This window comes from Arachis hypogaea, chromosome 6, assembly GCF_003086295.3.
Source record: "Arachis hypogaea cultivar Tifrunner chromosome 6, arahy.Tifrunner.gnm2.J5K5, whole genome shotgun sequence".
NCBI classification, from domain to species: Eukaryota; Viridiplantae; Streptophyta; class Magnoliopsida; order Fabales; family Fabaceae; genus Arachis; species Arachis hypogaea.
Genome location: NC_092041.1, coordinates 39,599,747 through 39,607,633, shown reverse-complemented (window position 1 = coordinate 39,607,633; position 7,887 = coordinate 39,599,747). Strand labels below are relative to the sequence as shown.

The window sequence follows — 7,887 nt, the reverse complement described above, 5'->3', positions numbered from 1 at the left end:
ATTTAGTTCAAAGCTGCTTGCTTTGATGGGAGGTGTACAGATGCTACTCCCATATGCAGCTGTAATGGGGTTAGCATATGACCCCAGAGTCCTTTTGGACTGATTAATCCCACTTAAGTCCATAATGGACAAAAGGGAAATGATAATGATTGCAAGGAGATAAATTTTTTGTTTTTTTTTTATTTTTTTTGAATTTACGAAAAAAAATAGAATAAAATAAAATAAAATAAAAATTCGAAAATCAAAAAGAAAATAAGATCAAAGCAAATTGAAAACTGAATCAATGAGTTAATTAAAAAGATTTTGAAAATAGCAATTAGAAAGATGTGATTGAAAAAATTTTTATGAAAAAGATTTGATTTTGAAAAGAGGAAAGAGAAAAACACAAAAAGACACCAAACTTAAAATTTTTAGAAAATCAAACACACAGTTTTCGAAAATTTTTAAGGAAAAAACACAAAGAGGACACCAAACTTAGAATTTTTATAAATCAAAAAGGGACTAAGAACATGCAAAAATCGAAAATTAAAAGAAAAACAAAAGCATGCAATTGACACCAAACTTAGAATATGACACTAGACTTAACTAAAAGACTCTAAACCAACAAAAATAAAACAGTCCTAATCTAAGCAACAAGATAAGCCGTCAGTTGTCCAAACTCAACAATCCCCGGCAACGGCGCCAAAAACTTGGTGCACGAAATTGCAATCACACTTTTGCAATCCCGCACAACTAACCAGCAAGTGTACTGGGTCGTCCAAGTAATACCTTGCGTGAGCAAGGGTCGATCCCACAGAGATTGTCGGCTTGAAGCAAGCTATGGTTATCTTGTAAATCTTAGTCAGGATATCAGAAATTATCAGGATTGATTGTGAAAAGCAAAAGAACATGAAATGATTACTTGTTTTGCAGTAATGGAGAATAGGTTGAGGTTTGGAGATGCTCCATCTTCTGAATCTCTGCTTTCCTACTGTCTTCTTCTTCAAACACGCAAGTCTCCTTCCATGGCAAGCTATATGTAGGGTTTCACTGTTGTCAATGGCTACCTCCCATCCTCTCAGTGAAAGCGATTGCATATGCTCTGTCACAGCATAGCGGAATTCATCTGTCGGTTCTCAATCAGGCCGGAATAGAATCCAGTGATTCTTTTGCGTCTGTCACTAACGCCCCGCCTTCAGGAGTTTGAAGCACGTCACAGTCATTCAATCATTGAATCCTACTCAGAATACCACAGACAAGGTTTAGACCTTCCGGATTCTCTTGAATGCCGCCATCAATTCTAGCTTATACCACGAAGATTCCGGTTAAAGAACCCAAGAGATAACTACTTAATCTAAGGTAGAACGGAGGTGGTTGTCAGGCACGCGTTCATAGTTGAGAATGATGATGATTGTCACGGATCATTGATGCCAAGGCATCTTAGGCTAGTTTCACTAGCATTTTCTGTTAGTTTTAGTTGTTTATGCATTTTCTTGAGCTTAAAGTAACCAAGAATGGTTAAATGAACAACAAAGCAATGAACCATCCAAAACATTATGATTTTGATGCAAATTCCATGAGTTTTTAGTGATATTACTTGAATGCTATGAATGGATGAATTCTCATGAAATTTTGCAAGACTTTGATGCAATTGTTTGGATGATTTCAGGGAAGAGAGGCTAGGCAAGGAAGAAACAAAATCAATGAAGGAAGCTTGAAATTCAAATGGGACGTTTAAGCTCCAGTTTAAGCCTAAACTGGAGCTTAAACACCAAAATCATGAGAAGAGAGGAAATGCTGTAACTGGCGTTTAACCTCCAGTTTGACCTTAAACTGGAAGTTAAACGCCAGAATGAGAAAGGGCACTAAAAAGCATTCCACGTTTAACCTCCAGTTTGACCTCAAACTGGAGGTTAAACGCCAGAATGATGATTTGAACCAAGGGAGCATTCCACGTTTAACCTCTAGTTTAACCTTAAACTAGAGGTTAAACGTGTTCGACGCCTTCTCCTCACCAAGAAGCATTTCCACGTTTAACCTCCAGTTTGACCTCAAACTGGAGGTTAAACGCCAGAAGTAAGAAAGGCACCAGGAGCTTAAACGTGTTATATGGAACAGCTTGACCATGCCTTCTTCAAACATAAATAACATGAGCTACAAAACTCCAAATGAGGTGATTCAAAATGCATTGGAAAGAAGACATCTAGAGCTTTCCAAGCATATATGGCATGCATGGTGGATACTAAAAATTGAGGGAGAAAACAGCCCCGTAATGTGCATAGAAGAGCATAGTACCAACATGCAATCAGGCCAGCTGACCTCTTCACCTTCCATGGAGTATAACTCGAGTTGTAGAACTCCAAATGATGCGCTTCCAGCTGCATTGGAAAGTAGACATCCATAGCTTTCCAAAGAGGTATAATAGTCCATATTTGGCATCAAATTGGCAAGGTTGACAAGAGAACAAAGTGACGACTCAAGAAAGGGAAGTGTTTCCACGTTTAACCTCCAGTTTGACCTCAAACTGGAGGTTAAACGTGTTCGATGGCTTCTCTCCTCTAGGGTGTTTTCTTCATTCCCAAGTTTAACCTCCAGTTTAACCTCAAACTGGAGGTTAAACGTGGTCGACCCAAATTGCCTCCAGGGTGTGCTTTCTTCATTTCCAAGTTTAACCTCCAGTTTAACCTTAAACTAGAGGTTAAACGTGCTCGACAATACACACCCCTGGGTTGCTTTCTTCCAATTCTACGTTTAAGTTTTAGTTTGACCTTAAACTGAAACTTAAACTTGAACTTAAACACCACCATTTGAAAAGGTTTCTGGGCCAATTATATTGAAGTTTAAGTTAGCAAATGAGCACAAAGATTAACTTAAACTTATTATGGCATGAAACCCAATTGAATATCATGGTTTGTGGGATTTGGGCTTGAAGAATTGATGAGTCTGAAACTTCAAATTGTTGAGCCTTGTGTCATTACTTGTTTATTACTAAGTTTGCTCAATGAATGTTGCAGAATTGGATCACAGTCTCATCAGGATTATGGACCATAAACCCAAAGCAAAAGGAAATCAAGGAAAGGCCTCAAAGCCCAAGGAACACAACAGAAGCTCAATTTAGAAAGTGTATAAATAGGGTAGAATTTAAGTTAGTAAGGACCTTTTTGACACTTTAGCATTTTTCATACTGTAATTGAATTCTGAGCTATGACTCACTAAACCCCTTTCATTGGGTTAGGGAGCTCTATTGTAATTCAATGAATCAATAATAGTTTTCATCTTCTTCTTCAATCTTTTCTCTTGAATTTTGTTAGAAAGCTTCTCGATCTAATTCCATTGGTTAGTTGTCTTGGGAAAGAAACTATCCATAATTGGAATCCTTCGGAACCTTGGGAAAGGAATGGAGGATTCATGCTAGAGAAGCTTTCTCACAGTGAATTGGATTGGGGTTTGGATGGATATTGTGACATGTAATCCTACCAAATTGTGGTTCATGAAACTGTGTGGTATAATCAGTGATCGAGCAATCATCTCTTCTTATGAACATTTAAACCAAGGGATTGGGAATCTATTTGTTTTTAGAGAGAATTGGTGAGCCAAGGAATTGGGATCCAATCATATAAGATTGCCAAGCAAGATTCAATGAATGCATTGGTTGAGGAAGAAATGAAAATGTTTTGATTCGGAGATTTCAATATCTCCTGACCCCAATGAACCCATCTCTCTGATCTATCCCCTTCTATTTACATTCTGCAAATTTAATTCATGCAATCACCCCCATCCCTTTTAATTTCAGTAATTTAGCTTCTCGCACTTTAATTCTCGCAATTTAAGATTCAGTCATTTCAATTCCTTGCAATTTACATTTCCCGCCAATTTACTTTATGCAATTCACACCCAATTCTTGATTCCGCTCAACTAATCAAACTTCTAATTCGAATTGCTCATTCAACCAATCCTTGTGGGATTCGACCTCACTCTATTGTGAGTTTTTACTTGACGATAACCGGTGCACTTGCCGGAAGGAATTTTGCCGATCGTGCAATTTCCTAAATCGTAGCTATACCCAGTTATAGCGCATCAAGTTTATGGCGCCGTTGCCGGGGATTGGTTTTCGATTGACAATTCTCCAATTGGAAGTTAACTAGATTGAGCATTTTTCTTGTTTTGTTAATTTAGTTTAAGTTACTTGTTGAATTTAATTTCTGCACTCTGTTATTTGCTTTTTCTTTTTATGCCTTTCCTTTCAAGCAACTAACTCACTAACCCACTAACTATTTGAATTAATTCCTCACTGCTCTAACCAATACTCTTCCATTAACCAAGAGTATTCCACTTGTTTGTTACTTGTGGTGTGTTCTTGTATGACAGGTAGGAGAGGAAAGGCATCAACTCCTCCATATACCGAACCAGAGAGGACCTTTCATAGACTTAGAAGGGAAGCAAGAAGGAAGAGGGTACTGGGAGAAGAAGAATCTGAAGGAGAATCTGAGGACAACTTTGAGGAAGCTCTAGATCTCAACATGGATAGAGAAGTTCACAACCATGAGAGGGATGATGGAAACAATGCCATTCCTGGGAGGAGGGTTCTTGGTTCATACATAAACCCAACCTCTGGGAATTGTGGCAGCAGCATCCAGAAACCACCCATTCAGGCCAACAATTTTGAACTCAAACCACAGCTAATATCATTGGTGGAGAATCATTGTTCATTTGGTGGGAGTGCTAATGAAGATCCAAACCAACATCTCACCAAATTCTTGAGAATTTGCGACACTGTGAAGTCCAATGGAGTCCAGGATGATGCCTATAAACTGCTCTTGTTCCCATTTTCACTTAGGGACAAGGCAGCTAAGTGGCTGGAATCATTCCCAAGGGACAGCCTAACAACCTGGGATGAGGTGGAGAGCAAGTTTCTGGCACGCTTCTACCCCCCACAAAAGGTCAATAGGCTTCGATCTGAGGTTCAGACTTTTAGACAACAAGATGGTGAGACGCTCTACGAGGCATGGGAGAGGTTCAAAGAGTTGACAAGGAAATGCCCACCAAACATGTTCCCTGACTGGGTGCAATTGCACATCTTCTATGATGGACTTTCTTATGAATCAAGGAAGGCTGTAGACCATTCATCAGGAGGCTCATTGAACAGGAAAAAGACTGTGGAAGAAGCCATTGAAGTGATTGAGACAGTGGCTGAGAATGAGTACTACTATGCTTCAGAGAGACACAACACTAAGGGAGTCATGGAGCTGAACCATGTTGATGCAATTCTAGCCCAAAACAAGGTGTTTGCCAAGCAACTAGCAGAGCTTACCAGGAAGTTAAACACAAAGCAAGTGGCTGCAATACAAACACAAGATCAAGAGGAAGCAAATACTGAAGGAGATGATTGGGAAGAGGCCAATTATGTGGGGAATCAACAAAGGCAATCATATGATCCACATTCCAACACTTACAACCCAGGATGGAAAAACCACCCAAACTTTGGATGGGGAAACCAACAAAGCCAACCACAAAACCACAAACCTTACAACCACAACCAACATAACAATTCCACATACCAAAACTCTAACCCAAGATCATACCAAACTACACAAAACACTTACTCCCAACCACCATATCATGGCCAAAATAACCAATCTGCCCAACCTAATCCAAACCAACAATTCCAAGATCAATTAAACAGGATAGAAAGAATGATTGCAACCATGAGTCAAGACATAACCGAATTGAAAGCTTTTAAGGAAGAAGTAAATTCTAACTTGCAAAACCAAGGAGCTGCCATCCAGAAGCTAGAAAATCAAATTGTGTATTTGTCTAAGCAAGCCCCTGGTCCGAGCGTTTCTCATGCTGCCAAGGCTATTGCAAGGGAAGAATGTAAAGCCATAACACTCAGAAGTGGAAAGAAGCTAAGGGAGATCTCAAAGGAAACCACAGAGGATGAAGCAAAGGAAGATGTGGGAGACAAGGAACAAGGACAATCTTTTACACCATCTGCAACAAAAGAAAAAGAAAAAGAGGTCCTGAAGCCTTATACACCCAAAGCACCATATCCTCAACGTTTGATGAAAAGAGAAAAGGATGGCCAATTCTCTAGATTCTTGGAGATTTTCAAGAAGCTTCAAATCAACATTCCTTTTGCTGAGGCAATAGAGCAAATGCCACTCTATGCAAAATTCTTGAAGGAATTAATGACCAAGAAGAGGAGCTGGAGAAATGAGGAAACTGTGTTGTTAACTGAAGAATGCAGTGCCATCATTCAACACAAATTGCCTCAGAAATTGAAGGATCCAGGCAGTTTCCAAATCCCCTGCATCATAGGAGAAGTCATGGTGGAGAAAGCCTTGTGTGACTTAGGGGCCAGTATCAATTTGATGTCTCTGACAATGATGAAAAGAATAAAGATTGAGGAAGCCAAACCAACAAGAATGGCCCTCCAATTGGCAGATCGAACTTTTAAGTTCCCTCATGGGATAGTTGAGGATTTATTGGTGAAAGTGGGAGATTTTATATTTCCGACCGATTTTGTGGTGCTAGATATGGAGGAAGAAGCCAAAGCTTCCATAATTCTGGGAAGACCTTTCCTGGCTACTGCTGGAGCCATCATAGATGTCCAAAAGGGTGAACTCACGCTTAGATTACATGATGAGAAATTGGTGTATAACGTATTCAAGGCAATGAGCTATCCATCAGAATCACTAAAGGAATGCATGAGAGTGGATGTAGTGGATATTGCAATACAAGAAACCTTTGAGGAAACAACAAAGGAAGTGGCAGAGGAGGAGTTCACCAAGGAGATTGAAGTTAGTGACATGAAGGCTGCTGAGACAACCATGCCAAGCATGCCTGAGAGAGTGAAAGAAGAGAAGGAAGCACCGAAACCTGAGCTCAAAGCATTGCCCCCTAATCTCAAATATGCATACTTGGGTGGTGATGAGAGCCATCCTGTTATCATTAGCTCTGCCTTGAGCCAAGAACAGGAAGAAGAATTGATCAAGGTGCTACAAACTCATCAAGATGCCATTGGGTGGACCCTAGCTGATTTGAAGGGGATAAGTTCATCCATATGCATGCACAAAATTTTGTTAGAAGAGGATGCTAGACCTTCCATTCAAGCTCAGAGAAGATTGAATCCCACCATGAAAGAAGTGGTACAAAAGGAGGTCATGAAGTTATGGCAGGCAGGGGTAATATACCCCATTTCTGATAGCCCGTGGGTTAGTCCCATACATGTAGTTCCCAAGAAAGGTGGCATAACTGTGGTGCCAAATGAGAGGAACGAACTCATACCCACAAGAACTGTCACTGGGTGGAGGATGTGCATAGACTATAGGAAGCTCAATGAAGCCACCAGAAAAGATCATTTCCCACTCCCATTCATGGATCAGATGCTTGAAAGGCTTGCAGGACATGCGTACTATTGCTTTTTGGATGGATACTCAGGCTATAATCAGATAGTAGTTGATCCAAGAGATCAAGAGAAAACATCATTTGTTTGTCCATATGGAGTTTTTGCTTATAGACGCATGCCCTTTGGATTATGCAATGCACCTGCCACTTTCCAAAGGTGCATGCTGTCCATCTTTTCGAACATGATCGAAAAGTTTATTGAAGTTTTCATGGATGATTTTTCTGTGTTTGGAGATTCTTTTCCTAGCTGCCTACACCACCTTGCCTTGGTGCTTAAGAGATGCCAAGAGACCAACCTAGTATTAAACTGGGAAAAGTGTCATTTCATGGTCACAGAAGGAATAGTCCTTGGCCACAAAATCTCAAATAGAGGCATTGAGGTGGACAGAGCTAAGGTGGAACTCATTGAAAAACTACCTCCACCAAGTAATGTCAAGGCAGTTAGGAGTTTTTTGGGACACGTTGGCTTTTACAGAAGGTTTATTAGAGACTTTTCTAAAA

At 40.0% G+C, this 7,887-nt stretch overlaps 1 non-coding gene across 1 annotated transcript; it reads right to left on the bottom strand.

Annotated features, from left to right (window-relative positions):
- Positions 1–4,925: 4,925 nt before the first annotated feature.
- On the bottom strand, positions 4,926–5,029 carry LOC112700104 (small nucleolar RNA R71). The gene has a single exon (XR_003153026.1). It is a non-coding gene; the product is annotated as a small nucleolar RNA R71 (small nucleolar RNA).
- Positions 5,030–7,887: the final 2,858 nt, after the last annotated feature.